The 21,379-nt window shown below is 38.8% G+C and overlaps 1 long non-coding RNA gene across 10 annotated transcripts in view; it reads left to right on the top strand.

Annotated features, from left to right (window-relative positions):
- LOC122356802 overlaps positions 1 to 21,379 on the top strand; it is a 351,371-nt gene that overhangs the window by 5,613 nt on the left and 324,379 nt on the right. For all 10 annotated transcript variants that reach the window (XR_006252386.1, XR_006252383.1, XR_006252388.1 and 7 more), the window contains exon 2: positions 6 to 158. This is a non-coding gene — a long non-coding RNA (uncharacterized LOC122356802). The remainder of the gene's footprint in view (positions 1 to 5; positions 159 to 21,379) is intronic.

Genomic DNA, 21,379 nt, shown 5'->3' with positions numbered 1-21,379 from the left:
TGCAGACGAGTGGGAAATCAAAGGCTGGAATGCTGGGAGAACGCTGGGGAAACTGACAAAGGGGTGAGCTCTGGAAAGGAGGACGGATACTTCCTGTTCCTGCTGGAGTGACCCGCAGGTCTGAGGAGGAGTGAGGGAGAGGAAGGCGGAGAAAGCGAGTGAGTATGAATTGAGACGAATACACAGGAGGAAATGTGTTGGGAATAGAGAAATATCTATTAATATATGCTTATAGTGTGGTTTGGCCTAGTGTGATAGTTACAGGTCACTGTTTATTTATTACTTTTTCTTTTTTTTTTTTTAATGTTGTTTGACTTTCTTATACAAGTTATGTTACAATTTTATTGTACAGGTCATTGAAGTTAAATTCATCCTTAAAATATGTGTTTTGTATCGTACTGCAGCTACAAGGTCATTTCCTTTATATTTGTAACACAGTCATACATGATTTTCTAAATATCTCGCGTTCATATTTTACGTTCTTCAACGCCGTACCAAGATATCACACCTTCATCCTTTTAAATATCTGCCCATTTTCAAGCAGATGTAATTATGTCAGGAAAGAATCTGCAGTCGCACATGCCAGCCAAAAGAGGGCAACATGATTTCAGAATTCCTCCACATAGCAGGACAGAACGGTGTCTAGAGGGTTAAACGTGTAAGTAACAATAATTTACATTTGCGTTTGGAATGGCTTCCCTATTCTGTCAGTCGGCAGTTCAAAGCAGTTCAACACTCTTGGCAACAAAGGAAGGTGTTGTCATTTGCGTGAGATATTCCGGGCTGAAATGAAGTTGCTCACCATCGGCGTGTCATCGTGGAAGGACATCTTCTCCATGATGACTGAATGAAAACAAAAGAGAAATTACATTAACCTATCACTGCTGAAACAACCTGCTGTCAAAGAGATACTGTAGCTTGAGATCATAAGGTTCATTATATTTAGGCAGTTCCGGTGTTTAAGAGTGATATGATTTAAGATTTTTTTTTTTAGTCAGTGTAACATAAAAGTAGGTTTAATGGTTCTCGGAAACACTGGTGATATTACGTTCTCGATTCGACGTTATCACTCATAAGCTTTTCAATATAACTGCGCGTGTTCTTTGCATCAATCAAACGAAGGCTAATTTTCACCGTAGAATTATTATAGCAAGATTGTTTTGTCTCTTGCTTCAAACTTGATAAAATAACCTTCGCGTTAAAATTGCACACATGTGCATATGTATGTATCCGTATACTTTTTTGTTTGCGAGAAAGGCTTGGCAGGACTGGCTTTACTGAGTGTGTTTGGTGCACGAGAGCGTGGATGCAAATCTCCTTTATACGCGTTTGCTCAGTGCGTCTTGCATTTCACACATCAATTTCTTTTATCAATTTGACGACCTGTTTTGACACAGACTTCTGCTTTTGTTAGTTGACAGGCCACTGCAGAAAAACTGCAGAAGGGTCAACTGCACTTCAGTCTCTGACCAGCAGAGGGAGGCCTTTCCAGTCTGGGCAAGCAAAAGGGCATTTTTGTGGGTGCATCAAGCTGTTTTTGGATTTGACAAACGAGCATGTTATTTAGTGTTTTATTTACATTGCAAACATAGCATTTATTTATTTATTTTTTTTTTAAATATGTAGTTTATGCAAAAGATGCAAGTTGACGCATTGTCACACATAGTATTTTTTTTTTTAATGCTTCTAATTTGGAAGCATTTATTAATATTTTTAAGTGATGTTTTTTACTGCAATATAAAAGCATAATGATAATTATCAGCATTACTATTGCTCATGTATAATAATTTGTTAATCTTAAAGTTTTGATCCTGGCTTACTCATCTCACTGAATTACTTTCTGAGGCTGTGTATTTTTTTTTTTTTTTTTTTTTTTTTTTCTTTTCTATTTTAGCCTAATAGTTTTATTCTCCATTCAGTGTCTCTCATTCAATCTCTTATCACTCCTGTCAGTATTATTTCCATAACAGTAATGCACTTGTAGAACAATTCAATTAGGCTGGACATGCTGTACAATTAGGTTTTCCTGTTATGGAATTTAACGGTAAATTACTTGCATATTTCCCAGTCATTTGCAAGTATGCAGGGCCCATTTCATCTCTGAATAGGAATGGAGAGAAATCGTACAGCCATCCTTCTTCCTCTGTTTTTATTTTTTTATTTTTTTTTATTTCTTTCAAAACCAGCGACTCGACATTAAAGAACTAAAGGTCAGACAAAACTCTTAAAGTTGAAGGTGACCTATCTAAGCCTCATTTAAACTTCCTGCAGCAGTGCGGTTCTCCAGATCATTGTGATTATAAAACGTCTGTTTTATCAATATCATCGTTGCCCTTTGCGGGTGCAGCCGTGCTTGTGAGATGCAGATCTCTCGCAGAATGTCACATTAAACAGGTGTACAAACACTCGGCCTGTTTCTAAGTGAAGTAAACATGCATCCTCATGCACATCCTTGCAGCAACTAATTACGAAACTTCAGTTTCTTCTTCGGCTTTTTGTTGTAAGTGGGTTAAAGTGTGAACGTGAGATTTGCTGATGTCTGCATTTTGTATTTTTAAGCAACAACAAAGAAGCGCTTGTTTGTTTCTTTGCATTAAGCTAATTGATCACCGCGTGCTTTTGACTGATATGCAAACCGTTGTTTTGTAATAAATGAATTCAAGCGCATTCCAGCTACTAGAATACATTCAGACGACTGTAAACACATGTACGTTTTTATTCTTGCAGGATAAGTTTAATTAAGCTCACTTGAAAGTAGATTATCTGTCTTTATTCTGAGTTGTGTAACACTTGTTCGCTCAAAACACGCTGAAGTCTATTAGCAGTTACGCACAAAAGCTTTGTTTCGTGCGCCGTTCCTCCTCGTTTCTAATTGCCGGCTGATATTTTAGTCCTCTGAACCGAATCGAAAGTATTCTCGCCACAAGTCTTTTCGCTGGGTGGCACAAACGTACGTGGCTTTCTCAGTCTGCCCGTGTAGACGTCTCGGTGAAGCACGTTTCTTCTCGGAGCTGTAACTGACATGACACCTTCTCCTCAGCGCGGATCCAGGGATGTGTCTAATCGGCGCTGGCAGAACACTCTCTGCTTAATTTTAGCCATAATGGCTGTGAGGGGTGAAATGATACTTTAAAGAGGATAGAGAGAGAGAGAAAGGGAGTGAGAAGGAGAGCGAGAGACAGTGAGGAGGAAAAAGGGAGAAAAAAAAACCCAGAGAACTTGAAGGTGATTAGTTGTTCTGGAGAATCTTGGCTGTGGAGGCAGGAACACTAATCCTTGCTTTGGTTGGAGCCATTTTGCGCAATAGGTCCCTGATTCCGCCCCCTCTCAATTTTAAGACCCGTGTCAAGCTCAAGCTCCTCTCCTGCGCCTCGCTGCTCTCATTTCCTATGCCTTCTGGCGAAGCCTGCTATTTATAAGAAATCATTTTTCTTCTTGCTTTTATTTAATTCTTTCCTACTTGTTTGATTTTCTGCCCTGCTTAGGAAGGTGGCCAGATGAGTGGCAGGGATCCAGAGGGTTCCACCGCTCGCATTCTCACACCCAGAATCCGCTGTTGCGGCCCAGCTGCCTCTCTGGCTACCTGAGCCTCATCAACACAACAGCACCCCCCCCAACACACACACACAAACATAACATAACATCACACATGCGCAAGCATAGGCTATAGTAATCATATAGTAATCTATATAGCCCAGAGCTTAAGACCTCACTGTTCGTATGCCTTTGTTAAAAGCGCCTACATTCTTTTGTCAGTGCTATAGGGTTCTAGTCTGGTTTTGAGCGAGCTAACAAGCTCTCTGATCCAGATCCATTATTTTTTTATTGATAGGTGTATCTTCATCAAAGCAAAGCTTTAGGCAGTTTCTCACCATTTGCTTTGAATGTGTGCATTTTTTTTTTGCTTTAGAACTACTGTTGCCTGATTCAAACCTGACTATGGATTGATTTTAGTCGTACTGTGTCTTGGGTGAACTTTTTTGCTTTGTCTATTAGCATATAGATATATTAAATCGTTGCATGTCTAGAAAAGAGCACGTTTAAAATTCTTCAGGTATGGAAAAGATATGCATTTAAATGAGGCTGTCACATAAAACAAAAGCCAGTAGTAGGTGAAGAATGCAGGTGGTTAAGGTTTTTGTAGTGAGGTAAATTTCTCATTGCAGGTCTGTCGTCTAATTCAGCTGTCACAGTGTGAACAAATCCTCAAGTGAGACTTGCATTAAGACATTTTGAAACGTATGGAACAGCGAATTACCTGCTGTTGAAATATTTTGTATAGCAGGAGTTTTTATTGTGGTTTCACCTTTTTTCCTTTCCTCACCTCCGCAGTCAGTAAAATTAATTTCCCTGACCTTCGGGTTTTCAGAGCAGCAGGACTCAAATTCCACATATTACTATTGTGGCTTTTTTTATTTTTACTATAAAATACATGAAACGGGATAATGAGGGCTCAGGGAATCTACCTATTGATTTTTATTTCAAGGCTAGAAATAATAATTAAAACAGAACAAACCAGCACCTGGTCCTTGGCTGAGTGATTTCAGAAATAAATTTGTGTGTAAAGTGCTATTTTAGTTTAGGTATGTGAAGGTGGTAGATTTGATACTGCTATGCAGTATTAAAGATATATAGTGTTTAAACATTAGCGTCTTTAATGAATGAAACTCTTATTTAAATAGGCGATTCTTTAAAGTGACAAACATAGGAGATAAACTTCACTGTACTAATGAGTGGGTAAATAAATTCTTTCCTGAAAAGAGAAAAAAATTGCGACATCAATTAAAAAAAATATTCAATAAATTGTTTTGTTTTTTTTCGTTTTTTTTGCTAGTGTAAAACAATAATAAATATTTTAACCAGGTATGTGTTGCCAGGTTTTATCTATGAAACATTACTGTTGTGAAAAAAAGGGTCACGCTTGTGACCATCGGACCATTAATAATATAATGAATTGAGTAATGCTTTTGACACCTGCGTCGAGTCAGGGCATGAAGTCTCTATTTCAGAGTGTTGTCTTGAAGCGCTGCTCTGCTGTCCTTGCCAGCCACGTCCAATCAATCGTCAAAAGACGGGCAGGAGTGGCAGGAAAGAATTAATGAAGGAAAAGTTTCTCAGACCGGTGTCACTTCATGCCAGGAAACTTTGTCTGAAACCCTAATGTGCACGAGAGACGACCGAGGAAGGGGGTGGTGAGAGCAGTGTCCGCTGAAAGATATTGATATAGATTTTAATAAATGTACAGGCGATGACACCTAAAATGCCACTTCCACAATGCAGTTTGACAGTGTATTTGTACTAATAACCCCTAAGAGTGGAGATGAAATAGTGGCTGTTCCACTGTAGCCATGATTAATGTGGCTGAAGTAATTAAATTCCATTAGGCCCCGGGATCACCTGCCAGTGGAAGCGGGTGGCGGGCCACGGTGAGACAGCCATCCTGGACCTGGAGACTAATGCTTTTTAAAGCAGCGCTCCCAATCCCGGCCAAGGATACGGTAACGGAGGACATCTGCTCCCCGTTGATGGCTGAAGGTATTGATGCATTGGATCATTAAGGGGGAGGGGGGGCGCTTAGCGGATGGTGCCAGCTCAAAGCTGTGTTTTCGGTGTTGACAGGAGAGATGCGCCAGAAGAAATGCATCCGCCGTGTCTGCGCTGGCAGTGCGCTGTAATCTCTGGGCGTAGAAGGCAACAGAAGCCTGGCTGCGGGCTGTAGAGTAGCAGGGCTCAGTGGGAGTAGCTTTGCTCTGGGTGCGACGATGGGCTGTTGTTGTTGCCTTTTTTTTTTCTCCTCTGCAGCGGTACTCCGTCCTCCCGGTAGATGGGTACAGCACCGCCCCCCACGTCCCCCTGCTGTTTTGCTGCAGATTCCCGAAGACTGGCATCATTGCTGGCGGAGAGAGGCCCGTGCCCTTTGCAAATGGCTACAGTAATGACCCACTTGGGAGGCAGCGGGTCGCTGTGGATGCGGATGTGTCCAGGTGCCACAACATAAGCATTTCATTAAATATTGAAGCGACTGCTTTCAGTTATCGAGGCGGGGAAAAAAAATTTGGCCACATTCCAAAAGTGACTAAACGTATGTGAGATGCGAACATCTCTCGCTCGCTCGCTCGCTCTCTTCTCTCTTTTTCTGTCTCCTCTCTCTAATCACTTTCTGGTTTTACTTGACCTTTCTTCTGCTAATTAGTTGCCTTCTTGAAATGCATTATGGGTAATCTATCTTGGGCGATCCAGCTTCCCCCCTCTTTTCGCTCCGGTAATCACTCTAAACGTATGAATGATTTATTCAGCCGAGCTATTTCTCACAATCTTAAAATACACAAACCATAAAATACAACCCAATTATTACCTCACGCCTGCAAACCGGACCTTGGTCCCGTGCCTGTGTTGTGCAATTGTGGTGACATTGAAGCAGAGAGAGTTATCTGGGATGTGCATGAGCACAAGTGGGCAGGAGCTTGCAGCTGTCTCAGGAATGCAATTGCACAGATGAGCGCGGTAATGTAAGGTGTTGAGATGTGCAAACGCGTGCCCATGCTGTGTTAAATGCTACGTGTGTGGCGGTATGAACGCGAGTAGTTTTACACGGGCTGAGGAAAGAGCTGCGGCCAAGCAAGCTCTTGTTACACACACTTGAAGAAAAACAAAAGCACAAAAAAAACTCTGATGCAAATGGTTACGTAAATGATATGAAATTATATTTTTGACCTTTCGTTTAACAAACACGCACACATAGTATTCATTATATGTATATGTACTGTGTGTGTGTGTGTGTGAATAAATTTGAGTATAAATTCATGTATTTAAATTTTTTATATATATATATATATATATATATATATATATATATATATATATATATATATATATATATATATATATATATATATAATACTATTATTTATTTATTTATTTATTTTTTGCCTTTCATGCTAAATGAGAGGTTATTTGTGCACTTGTGTGTGTCTGAACGGATTGTGTTTTTGATATGTGTGCCCACTGGAAGTGGGTACAGCAGATGTGTGGCGCTGGGGCCCCCGGCTGCTGCCAGCTCCTGGGATCCTGTGTTGACAAGTGCCTTCAGGTGCACAACACTCCCCATTACACACATAACGGAGTTAGTCTCTGACATAGAAACAGAGCCAGTGAACACTGTTGGGCACTCTGTCTGTGTGTGTGTGTGTGTGTGTGTATGCAAGAGATCATTTTAAACATACTACAGTGCTGAATAAGATTTAGAAAAGTTATATGCAAAATTAAAAAAAAAGTTTATTTGAAAAAAAAAGTTTGTAACCCTAGTATTTTTTTTGTTATTTTTTTTTTAAGTCATGATTTTTAATGCTTCCTTTAAATTGAATATATTTTTACCACTCACAACTTTGTGACAACAGACATTTGGTGTTGAGAAACTGGGCCTGCCCAGTCGTTTGAGGTAAGCAGCAAACATGCCCGTTTTATTGTAAGGTGACACACTGGCAGTTTACCTTGGAAACTTGGAAAGATTATGTCATGTGGTCCCAGGAGTGCGTCGTCATACTGAACCCAAGTCAACCTGCGATCTGAGGTTGGTTACAGTGGAACTATGCCACAATTTGAGTAATTGCTAAAGCAGATAAAATTTGGGTTCACACTTCTTAAAGTAACACTTAAAGTAGCATTCATTTTAGCCAATGATGACATCATTCGTTGAACGAAACGCATGTAGGAGATGACAGCGGTTAAACGAGCAAGGGTGAACCTGTAGTATAATCGCAAATGAACACAAATGCACCAGGGTTCACTAAAATCAAGTGACTCTGAAACAAGACCAACACTGCAGGGCTTACCAGGAAAAATCACACTTGGATGTGGAGGAAAGGAAAATGCACCCAGTATGAAAATTAAGTAAGATTCATAGAAATGGTGTGTAATGGTCACAAAAAACAAAGCAAAACATTTATTTGCAAAAGGAAGGAAAGAATATATAGATCTAACAAAAGCACAGATGAATAAACCGAGTACTATTTTTAATGTTTGTATTTATACACCGCATACAGTTTTACCGTTTGCCTCTTTAAGATGGTGTGTTGTAGGCCTATACATTTAAAATAGAGTAGTCAGTGCTGTGAATATATATATATTAATGTTAATTATTTTTCTATAATACTATATCTTGAAAGTGTTAGTGTAAATGGAAGACCGTATTGTTTCCCTGAGAATTATATGCGTGGGTCTCCATATGAATATGCATCAATTAAATCTGAAGTAAAGAGAAAGGACAATTTATTGCTCTGAGGATTTATTCAATTTAACTCTGTAATTGCTTGCAATTCACTTGCTCATTATAGTACAATTTAGTGCATTTAACAGCAGCTGTTATAGAGTTAATGACAAGAGCTATAGGGAGGATCTACATTATCCCAAATGACTCCATGCAAGGTGTAATTCCACACTCAAACACTCACTCTGCATGCAGGGAACCACAGGTTCGATTTAAAGTGAGTGTAATTTTTAAGTGAGAGAGAAATCAAGAACTTCTTTACTTGAATAACAATTAACTGAACAATAAACTGATCCCAAGAATAGATCATGGATACTTGATTTGAAGGACATTTAAAACACTTTCTTTCTTTCTTTCTTTTTTCAGCAATGATGCCTATTATTGCATTTTGTGTTATGCCTCCAGCTTTTTGAATATTTACGTATTTGTTTTGTTTGCCATCATGGCGTTTTGTACCTGTAATTACTGTAAAGATAAAAAAGCAGCATAAATTAAAAATCATTTAAGCCAAAACAACTGGCAACTGGTAACTGTTAATATTACATTTGTTAATATGAACATGTTTAACTTTAAACACTTTAACATTTATTTATATATATATTTATGTAAGTTTTAATTGCTGCATTTTGTTTTTAAATATAAAATAAAATAATATTATTTAAAAATAAGATTATTAAATAAGATTAATAAAAATAATCTAATATAAATATAAAAATCTTAATTTAATATAATCTTTTATATTTCAAGTAGCTTTTAAACAATTTTTAAATGTTTTTATTTAGTGTTGTTGATGAAGTCATCCCATTCACTAGTCTATATGCCTTTTTCAGATATGTCTATATAGGTTTTTGTGGCTGTTGGTGTGAATCTGTGTATGTGTGTGATTTTGTCAGTCACTATTCTCGAGGTGTTCAGAGTGTGTGAACTGACTGTGAAGATGCCTTTGAGCAGTGGCCGTGTTTTCTGTCTGATTGTTTACCACTCCTCCCTCTCCCTCTCTCTCTCTCTCTCTCTCTCTCTCTCTCTCTCTCTCCCCCACTCTTTCTCTCTCTCTCTCGGCTGTAAGTCTAAAATTTTAATTATGCTGCCTGACAGGCTCGGTGCGTGATGCACGGCCCTGCATCCATCACGACGCGAGGGCCAGTGGCGGCCCATGCCTTGCCTGGTTCCTGAACGCCGGAGCAAGGGCTGAGCAGCAGGTGCCATATTACTGTGTACAGAAAAGCAATTAGGAAGCATATTGGATGAATGAGGAGTGCATTAATATTAGCGAGTACATTTGTCAGTGGGCTTGATGCGAGTCTTTTTCTTTTCTTTATGCAACATTAAGATTGTGGCGCTCATAAATTCTCTGCTTAAATTGCCATCTGTTTCCCTGTCAGGGCACTCTGAGACTCTGAGAAGAGAGGAGGGGGAAAGGAAAGTTTTCTCCTTTCCTCTCTCTCTCTCTTCCTCACTCACTCGTCTGATCTTTCTGTTCTTTCTTTAGAATAATGTGGTTTTGCAATTTGTTTAAAGGTTTGACATGTTAAATGGATAGTTCACCTGAATGCGAACAATTTTGTCGAAAATAATTGTTTTGCTGAATGTTTTTTGCCGTTTTCTGTGCTGTTGAAGTGAATGGTGACCAGGAACTGTCTTGCTCAAAACAATGACAAAAGCATAATAAAAATAGTCCATGTGATGCACTATATTAACATTTTCTTAAGCCACGCGACACCTTTGTCTTTCCCTTTGCTTCAGCTTTCTCATTCACGTGCTGAATAAGATGTCACAAAGATGCCAACTCACCGAGATAGTTCAAATTTTGAAGTACATATTTAAATCACACAAATATAATTTAAGAGTTACTGCAGAGAAAAAGATTACAGTGAATAATTAACTACTCGAAATGCATTCAGTCCCACAAGCAAAGGTACTGAAACTTCACAAACTTCATCTAAAAAGCAACAAGAACAAATGTTTCGATAATTAAATATGAGTATTATATAACTAAATTTGCTCTTCAGGGGGCCATGTTCTCAGGTCATAAACAGGTCGAAGCAAAGTTGGAAAGCCACCTTTGTGATATTTTGCAAAGAAATTGCACATATTGCCAGTCTAACAGCATTTTTGGTCTAGTTAACATGCAAGCCACTTTAAACTTAAAACCTGTTTTGCTCAGCTGCTTCATTGCTTAAATGTCCATTTAAATTTAACCTCCTTTGTATATCAGAAAACAGCCAAAATAATCTGCAAAATATATGCATTTTTATTTGCCATGAGAGAATTGTGAGAAAGGGACCATACTAGTTCGGAACAACATGAGGCTGAGTATATGATTTCAACTATTCCTTTAACTGTCGCCCGTTGTTAGCGTCCTGTCTGCCTATGCTTAAATCAGATTTGTTTTGGGGTTTTCTTGTGGAGGAGATATTTTTAAGTCGATTTTCTGTTTAATTAAGTCAACATGCGGACTGTAAAATACTCCTTGGCAAGAGCATGTTAAAAGCACGGATTAAACTGGTGTGGCTTTTGGGAAAGAGGAAAACTGTCTGTCCTCCCTTTCTTTCTTTTTCATTGTCTTTCAGCCGGAGAGGAAGAGCTGCTCATCGCTCGCTCTCTTTGGCACGATGGCCACATTCTCAGGGCTATCATCTCAATAACACGGACGGCTTAATGACGGCACGTCCAAGTGCTGTCACAGGGAGATTACTGTCAGTGCGTCCCATGCCCGCAGGGGATGTGGGGGTGTGCTGAGCTCGATTGGAGGGGGGCAAAGGGGGATAGCATAGAACCCCATGATAATTAGCCAGCCTGCAGTGTTCGTAAAGCAGTCTGAGCTGCAGAGAGGCCAGTGCGTTCACTCTTTGTGTATCCGCTCTCCCTTTTTTGACTTCAACTCAGCCTGGTCGAGTTGGGAGTGTTACTCGCGCAATATTAGGACGTTTAAGACAGGTATAGCAGGTAACTGATGATTTAACGTGTTCTTCTAGCAGCCAATTTGATTTAAACGTATTACTTGAAGATTTAAGTGCAGTGTTGTGAAATCAGCGCCTCTGTGGGCCTGTCATGTGGCTTTGAACAACAGATCATGTGTCATTAAACATCCACAACCCCTACCGGCGCTATCACCACAGATGGTTAATATACACCCGTCAAATGCACACAACTTGGACGAGGATTTCTGTACACTCTGGGCTTTGTTTGCTCATTTTAATGCGAGTCAGTGGCCGCCAAATCTGACCCTCCAATGCGGTTGCGTTCACGCTGACTGCCTGTTATTAAAACATTTTCCCTTTTGAGAATTATATTCAAATAATTCTGTTGCCAGAGTTGTCAGCCAGCTAAGATTTAACTGACTTGTCAGTATAGCTGCCATAATCTTTATTACAGGCACTGGCACAGAGATTAAAGATCAAGAGATTTTAGAAAACTAAGAGAAGAAATAAATCTGAAAAAAGAGAGCTTGGACATTATGTGGCGGAATTCCTCTGCAAATACACATGTTAAATACATGCTAAAATAAATGTGGGTTGCTTTTAAAAGAGCACCATGCGTGATGTTTATGACTGAAAAACGGCAGTGTCCCATTTGTAAAGAGATGGCAAACTTGGCAAACTACCTGTACCTCTTCTTTATTAGTGTTTGTTGGCTTGTGGATCACCTTAAAGCAGAATGACTTGTAATTTATGAAAGTTTGTTTTATGAATTAAGAATAGATTATAATTATATGTGGTTGTTCATGTAGTTTTTTATGCTATTTTCCCTCCAATAAAGCAGTCTTTACTCTGCAAAATCAACATGACAGTGATTTTTATGTTTTTGAGGGCCAAAATTGTATTAGGCTACAATTAATTTTTCTTTTTTAATTTTAAAATGCAATTTATTTCCGTATCATTACTTTTTTTCTTTTTAGCAGCCATTATTCCAGCCTTCAGCATCATATCATCCTCTGGAAATAATCTCAACATGCTGTCATTCAGATGAATTATATGGAAATGACTTTTTTCTTCTTCAGCATTTAATGAAAAAAAACCCAAAATAAAGAAATAAAATAAAGAAGCATTACAAATGCCTTCCCTATTAATATTGTATCTGTAGTGTGTATACGATAATTTCATGTACTGTTTATGATGCATATATAACTACATAGTGTATATATACATACCTTATAAGTAGAAATAATAGCATTTTATTTTTCCCTCTGACTATTCTAAATGTATTATTTGTTTCTAAATGTGATTTTTTTTTTTTTTTTTTTTTTTTTATTCAAAGGGGGTGTCAGTCTCTCTAACAGTCTGTTATTTTCTTTTGTCAACACTCAAAATATATTATCGCCTCCGATGCTGGTTCTGTGTCTCTTTTCATTGGGGGGAAATGGATGAAAAATGCCCCTCAAGTAAAATAAATATTTATTCAATAAAGTTTCCATCACTGTTTATATAGCTGAAATGGATATTGTTGATTTAATTTCATAGCCATACACCGCACTAGCTCCTGAAGCAGTGTAAAATAAGATATGATTACTCGGATTACTGAGAATAAAATTTAGAAACCCGCCCTCTTGGATTATGCGTATTCCTGTTCTACAGTGTCTGTTGAAACTCATAGTAGTGTATCTGTGTGAGTCCACAATTGCAAGTACCTGAGGCTTGTCTGTCTTTGGCATAAATCACATTGGTAACAAGACCAAGTTTATCTCTCCTGTAGTGCGACTGAAGCTCTCAACAGGTCTGTGCATGATCCGGTGCTATTAGGCTGTCTAATACCTTCTCATTGTTATTCATGGACTATAACATGGCTCTTTTTTTTTTTTTTTTTTCCTCCGCTCTTGCCTTCCCTCACAGCTCCATTTATGAATTGCTCTGTAACCTCTTTTAAGAGTGCCGTCTAATTGATCTAATTCAGTGCTAACGGATGTTCTCTGTTATTACAGATGATCTTGGAGGCAAAGTTGGTAAAAGCATTAATAATCTGCACTCGTTGTGCAGTGCCGTGGCACGCCTGAACGTGCCGGGGGGTAATCACGCAGTCCATAGGGGGCGCATGAAGCCATTATTAATATTAAGGAAGATTGTTCGGCCCACAGTCACTCACCTAGCCTAAATGGAAGGCTGTAGGTGGGATTCAATGCAATAACGGCAGCACCAGATACAGCAGCCCACAAACTCACACCGGTGTGTTCAGCATCCCCTTCTTTCGTGTTTTGTACCTGACATCCTACCGCAAACCCACACTATACCCTCGAAAGAGCCAGTGCTCAACATCATGATGATAGTGTGGGACTCCACTATACGCCACGAAACCAGGATCTCTTCTCACATGAGAATTGTTTGCTAGCTTGGTGAAGGTTGTTTGATATTTCCTAGCCGCTCTCGACTTTCTTCTTCTTCTTCTCTCTCTCTCTCTCTTTCTCTCTTTCTCTCTTTTGCCTCCTAATTCGCAGTATGATGACAATAACATGCACGACAGCCTTAGCGAGACCTTTCGAAATGCTGCCGGCCGCCCACTCCCCTGCCAAGGTCGCCACTAAAAGGCGTCTCACTCTTCTCCTAGTGGCTTCTCCTTTGCGCAGACTCGTCGGCTAGCCCTGAAAGATATAATTTTCTTCAAATGCACCTCTCGGACTAGTTTGTCTATTTCCGCACTGCCCTTTTCCAATATGAGGCAGAGACTCTACATAGCAGCGACTTGCGCAAATCACACGGCAGGGCCGGGATCTGAGAGGGACAATTTGCCAGCGGTATGCATGAGTAAGCAGGGAATTTCTCCATCCATTTAGAGTGACCAGACTGCTCTCTGACAAGTAGATGAGAGAGAGAGAAAGAGAGAGAATGTAGAATCACTTCTGCTCCCTAACACGGTCCTGTGAGGGAACTGCCTTTAGATGGCTTTTGCCATGTCTGATCTTTCTCTCTGGCCAAATCTGGTTTTCCATTATCTCTGCTGGTGCTTTGTGACAGGGTAGGAAGCCCATTAAAATTCTGGGACTTTTATTGGCCATATGTAAGTATACTGTCTTTATTATTTGATGTTGCAGTGTAAGCAGTGCTGCAGGAAGTGTGACAGGTGCTGAGGGAAAGCCATACCATGCATATATATATATATATATATATATATATATATATATATATATATATATATATATATATATATATATATATATATATATAATTATAGATAATTTAAGAAGAGCAAATTAATATGTAATTATACTTCACGCACACGGTAGCATCTGGTGTGTGTTGTATACGTATGTTGCGAAGACATTAAATTGATAGATGCATGGCTGCTGAAAAATTGGATTTGTCATCACAAGAATAAATTGTAATTTCAGTTATTTTAAATTGCAATATTATTTCACAGAACTAATGTTGTTACTGTATATTTGCTAAGATTAATGCAGCCCTATCAAGCGAAGGAAATGTATTGTGTATATTGATACATGTGATTTATATAATTTAGTTATTTAAAAAAAAAAAAAGGCAAGTTCAGACTTAAAACAATTCTTAAATCAAAACTGGCACATTAATTATTTTACATAACTATTTTTGATTAAATATATTTTTTGAAAGTAGACAGACACACATTTCCTCGTTATTTTTAATTTATTTATTTATAACCAGTTCATGTTTCTTCAGGATGAGGGGTTCTGTTTTTGTTGGGTGTGTGTTTTTTATTTTATTTAATCCATTTATTTTTTAACCCGGCCACGAGTTGTAACCTACTTGAATTGTTAGGTTACATTTCTCTGCACAGCACATGAAAACTTAAGTGGTCTCACATCTTGTACGAAGGAGTCTGTAAATCCTCCCCGTCCTTCTTTAAAAATCACATTGACTGAAGAGGTCACTTCTTACCAGTATAAGCCGCTTTAGCAAGACTCTTAATAGTACAGCTATCACTGTCAACATTACTGCTGTCATGCAGAACAATAAAGCACCTGCTTTAGGGAGAAAAACAAAAACTTTTTTTCACAGCTGCGGTTGGTGATTACGTTTCTCCTAGAACAGCTAGTTACAGTTTTATTCTGGTTTTCCAGTTTTCATGGGTTTAAGAGTTGTCTTTTTATAACGCAAAAATGTTTATAGTACTGACAAAATAAGTGTCATATTCAATATTGTTAACTGTGAAAGATCTTAACCTCACTGTAAAATTCTTCCAAATTATGATGAACCACACATGCCAAGCCTGAAAATACCCTATTCTGCAGGGATTTTTACATGTGCGTGTGGTTTGGTCCATAATTCCTCAAAACCACGTGCACTTTCTCTGTTGGAATGTTCCATGCTGGGAACGTTGTGTTGAATGTGGCTGTCAAGACAGCTGCAGAATTTAAACTGGAAAACGGTTGTAATTGTTGAAGCACTTGCTGAAGAGCAAAGCCCCTGTCTGTCTGTTGAGCTGTGAGGATTAGCATGGACATTAGGACAAAATGGGCAGTTTAGAGCTCCACATAATAGCTCTTAATTTGTTTAAAGAAGCTTCCCTGGTGGATTTGTCATGAAGTTGGTGTAGAAATGTCCAACGTGAAGAGTGGCTGCATAAGTATAGTTTAAATATATGGCGTATTTATTTACTGTTGGTTAATAGTTTCTTAGTTAATACAAAACTTTCTTTCATTTGTTTTTCTTTTTCCAAAGATTTGGTGACCTGGCTATTAGTTCTAAATATGAAAAATAGTTCAAAATTGACCCAAACATTTCTTTAAAAGGTTCTTGTTGTTGTTGTTGTTGTCGTCATTATTGTTATTATTATTATTATTATTATTATTATTATTAGTTTGCTTGCTTGTACTAACTGACTAACATTTCCTATACTTCCACTTGTGTTATTTCATAGTTTTGGTGAACTCTAATTAAAAATTGTTTCAAAATGTTTATATATTATTTGTAGTAGTAGTAGTAGTTGTGATTATATTAAAGAGTAATATAAAATGATGATTATAATAATAATAAATATAATAGAAATAAATTATTTTTATTTAACTTAGTATTTGATGTATTTAATTATACACATTTATCTATATGTTATATATTTATGTATATGTTTTATTTAGTTTTATAATTACATTAAATGTACATGTACTCTTTTGTTTTAGTTTATTGTTTACTGATCAACGGATTACATAATTTTTAAATAGCAGTTTGCTTTTTTCCCTGTTTTTCAGGGGTCATGTGGCTACTTGTTTTCACTTTGAGGTGAGCGGGTACAGTATGGCAGCTGTTTTGATCAAGCTCTCAATATCCAGTTTTTTTTTTTTTTTTTTTTTTTTTTTCAGAAGTTATTTGTAAACTCTCTTTTTTCTTTCCCTTTCTCTCAGCCTTCCCCGGAGCCCAGTCTGGCCCGTGAGATTTCCTTGTTAGCTTAGATGTGGAGAACTGTTTTTAGAGTAGACACCTAGTCAAGACTGTGTGTGCGTGCGTGTGTGTGTGTGTGTGTGTGTGTGCGCGCACGATGCCCTCCAGCCAGCGGCGCGGTAGGGATGATGCGCTCTCTCACAGAGTGCTAACCTTGATCAATACCCCACTATGGATCGCTCCAAACCCCGCCGCTCCTGCTCGCTCTTTATTTCAATATCACGGCTCTTTGAACACTGTAGCCAGAAGCCCTAGCTGAAATGGGCTCATTCTCTCTCTCTCTCTCTCTCTCTCTCTTCACTTCCCTGGCTCTTTATGGGTAGTTTTGTAGAGGATAGATCGCCAGAGGCCATGGGCAAAGGACAGCTGTGTCATTTACCTGCGTTCTCCTTTCCCATCCAAAGTGAGAGGAAGAAAAAAAAAAGCTGTTTTTTTCGTATTTGCTACAAACGCCCTCACACAGACATCAAACGTAACTTATATTTGGAAGTGCGGGAAAGAAATACTGAGGTCTTTAATCACTTCCCCTGTGCCCTCACAAGTCTTCAAGAGCCCTTCTGGGCTGAGCGGGAGCAGTTTGTTTTTATTTTTTATCACTTGCTCATTTTGGGATTCAAAGCAGCATAAACACTGTCTTTTTGTTTTTAAAATCCATCTCTGATCTTTAACTACATTTAAAATCCTTTTGGACAAATTAATCTTTTTGTTTCTGTCGGGGTTCACATTTCTGAAAAGATAACTTTAGGACGGTTAGGTTTGCTTCCTCAAAAAAGCTCAAAATCATAATGATCACAATGACTATTTCTTTCAGTGTTTTAGAAAGTTCCTAGTCGGCATTTTAAATCATTTTAACTCAACTTTGTCATTGCAAACCTGTAACACCTTTCTTCATCTTTGGAACACACATTGAGATGTTTTTAAATTAAAATCTGACACTGCATAGACAGCAGTGCAACTACCACGTTCAAGGCCTAGAAAGGCAGTAAGGACATGTGACAGTGGTACATTGTAGCTTCATAAAATTGTGGTTGAACTAGTGATCTCACATGGATTATTTAAACAGGGTCCTCGCTGCCTTTCTGGGCCTTGAATGCGGTAGTTGCATTGCTGTTTATTCAGGGTCAGAAAGCTCTTGGATTTCATCAGAACTACGTGTTCGAAATATCTGATGAAAGAAGGTCTTATGGGTTTGGAACGACGTGAGAAAGTATCATCAGTGACAGAATTTTTAGGAGAGCTATCCCTTTATTGTAAGTGTCAGTTTTTGATACTTTTGATTATATTAAGTGTAAATTTGTTTGTTTGTGGGTAGTTGGCATGTCCTATGGTGTGACAGAAAAAAAACCCCAAGATAATAAAAAAAAACCCTCTAACATTTTGAAGATAAATGCTATTTGTAACTCTAAGAATGAAGATTCATTTTCCTCATTTATGGGTTATTTGTGTGTTTTTTTTGGTCAACCCATGTTCTCATGCTTTCCCTAAATGACTCATTGATAACTCCGTTGTAGATTACTTCTTTAGATGTAGCCTTTAGCTCTGCATGTCCCCTATACTGTTGACATGTTGAAATGGCACATGCAATAGTTATAGTGTGCAACAGAGTTCAGACAGAGGCTGACCCAGATGTGTTGAAGTGGGTCAGAGGACTGTCTGGGCCTTGTTCAGGAGGCGGACGGTGGGATGTGTGGGATACTGAAAAGTGTTGGAGGTTCTTTGCCCTGATTAAAGCAAATTTGGAATGGGAATTGTGGGACATCCCTTGTGCTTTGGTTTCCACTGCCTCTCCCAGCATCTGACATACTATGTGCATCCATATTAATCAGTGTCTTTCCATCTCACAACCTCTAAAGGTGAAATGTGCCATTTCTGTGCCACTAGCATCACCAAACAGAACCGTGAATGTAATGGCTGCTTTTAGACAGGTTATCCCACCACTTATCAGACAAGCAGAGAAGGTACAGTCACATTAGTGAAATTTTGGGTACTAAAAAGGTCCATTTGTGTACTGTCCAACAGCAGCTCTCACACAGAGGTCGCTTTCAAAGCAAGCAGCATTTTGTTGGTCAATCGCCCCAGTTTTTAGTAAAACTGGATTTAGCAAATTTCGTAAATGTGACCGTACCTATAGTCCCACCCCTTAACTTGAGCATCAATCACATTTTTTTATGTATTCATTTTTTGCATAGAAATAATTTAAATAATAGTTATAAGCAGGGTGAGATTCTCTATATTTCTGTTTAAATTTCTTTTATTCATTCTGTCAGTTCATTAGTTGGCTATTTAAAATGGCTCATGTCATTGGCTGTCCAGTGAGAAACCAAGCATTTACTCTGCCATCTCCCAGTAACCTCACACCCCTTGTCAGCTCATCTCCCATCATGCAACACTCTCAGATAGCGAATGCTATGGGCAAGAGGCTCTTGATGCTGTCATCTGTCTCTCCTGTCTTTCCTCATCCTCTGCTTTCCTTTCTTCTATCAACACACTCGTCCTTGCTTCCATTTCCTCCCTCTCCCACTCTGAGGGCCGATCTCACTGGTGGGATTTAGTTTATCTGACAGTCTTCTGTGAGTGTTGCCTCCTCTCATTATAAAGTAACCCTGGTCCAGCTCAGTCCTGCCATAGTCCTCTTCCTGCCAGGAAACCAGTGGTATAGGTGCCTCAGTTGAGGGGAAGGCATTTCAAAATGCAACAAACCAAGGCATGCTTTAAATTGTCATGTACTTTTTATTTGGTGATTTTTGAGCTCTGCATGTCTCAAATGCCTCACTTGCCTCTTGAAGAGACGATTCATGCAAAAATAAACTGTTGTATATTTTGCAAATCCACATGGCTGGATTTTTTTTTTTTCCTTGCGTGGGCCACAAAGTAGGATTTTAGGCAGAATGTTCATGCTGCTCTTTTGAGGGTCTTACCAATGTTGTGTGTTTTTTTTTTTTTTTTTTTTTTTTTTTTTTTAATATTCTGCAGTAGGAAAAAAGTCATGCAAGTTTGAAATAGCAAATGTTTACAAAATTTGTTAACTATCCCTTTGAGATGCAAAAATGATACAAAATAAAATCATGATAAAGTATCAAAAATAGTTAATATAGATATAATCAAGCTGTATATTTTGAAGCCATACAATAGCTTTATACAAATAATCTTTCTCAAACTTTCAGAAGTCATTTACATTCACATATTTTCAGATGGTGAGTTAGGGTTCATCATGGTAGGTTTGACATCGATGATGCCAAATGTCACTAGCTCTTAAAAAAAAAGCTCACATATGGCTTCGGAAAACTTGGAAATTATGCACATTTAGCTTTTAGCAGGTTTGGAATGACATTTTGGATGAACTGTCCCTTAGAGAAATAAAATAAAAATGAAGAAATGAAAATCACTTTCATCAGTTTGCGTACTTGTGTTTATTATTTATTTAGAGGCTGTGATGAGCTTATTCAGGTAGAAACCGTGCCAAGTCCATCTTGTCCCATTCTATCCTGCCTGCCTATCTGTTAACCTCTACTTGACCTCCTCTCTCTTCTTGTTCCAAATACATTTGCTTTGCCGCATTAATTACTTTGATAAAAAAGACGAGTTAAAAAATGTTAAAGTACTTGGCTGGCTGTTGAGGAGTGACGTCAAGCTATCCAATGATTTTACAGGTGCACTCGTATTGGTCTTTTTTTTTATCTTATTGTATTTCTGTTATCTTTTTATCTTTGTTCATAGGAGCACAAATAATGACTCTCACCTACCCCTTTTTGACACATTTATTGATAGATATTATAGGGAGAATAAGGAATGATGCCCTAAACCATGGCTCTGACAATTCTATGATTTAGTATTTTTCACCACACTCTGGTAGTTTTCTCATGTTCATTCGATAGAACAGAATTGCATTTACATGAAAAGGCAACAGAGTAATCAATGAGCTTGTATCTTCCTTACGGCCTCGATATATCTGTCTATAGCTGATATTAATCATGCAACTGTATCAGCAGGCAATAATGACTATGCTTTCCGTTTTATTTATTACACAGCTAATGTCCATAAGGGGAAATGCATTGACTTACGGTATGTTTCCAATCTCGAAATCCAAAAGAATCTCCATACTGTACAAGAAAAGCAGCCACTGCAGCAGCACCTGGATAAACTAGTTTAAACAAGTGCAATTTTGTGTTTTAACCACACCAAAATCTGTTTTGGTATGCCCCTTTGAGTGTGCCTGTCAAATATGGTCACCCGTGTTGTTGCTGTCAAGTAATTACTGCGGTTAGAGTAAATGTGGCATTTTAGTAAATGGTTTGTGTCCGGCCCGGTGCCCAGTCCGAGTCTGTCGAGACGTGCCGAAACAGATTGAGCGGGCCAGGTAGTCCATGACATCCTGTTAAAAACGCTCAGCGTATCCAAACGGCCCCGCGGACATCAAACCTCGCCAAGCTGTTCCCACGGCCCTCTGCTGCCCGCCTGTTAACTCATGCCAGACCAGCGCCGGCCAAGTCCAACACGGCCATGTGGGTGAGTGTGAGTGAGAGAGGCCTATATTAGCTTACCCGCAGCCCGTTGTGTGGGAGCCGCGAGCGGGTGAGGTCAGGCCTCGTGTGAGGCCTGCAGGGAGGGGGAACCGGACCTGGTTTGGCTGGTCTCTAAACAGCCTCAGGCCCAACGAGAAGAAAATGGCCAGTGAGCTAAAGGCTGGACTGTGTTTACTCAGGACTTTGTGGGTTTTGGAATGGAGAAAGAGAGATACGGCGAAAGAAAAGAGAGCGACTTGGCCCCTGAC

The sequence above is a fragment of the Puntigrus tetrazona genome, chromosome 13 (assembly GCF_018831695.1).
Source record: "Puntigrus tetrazona isolate hp1 chromosome 13, ASM1883169v1, whole genome shotgun sequence".
In the NCBI taxonomy this organism is placed as follows: domain Eukaryota; kingdom Metazoa; phylum Chordata; class Actinopteri; order Cypriniformes; family Cyprinidae; genus Puntigrus; species Puntigrus tetrazona.
This window is presented reverse-complemented; position numbering and strand designations above follow the sequence as displayed.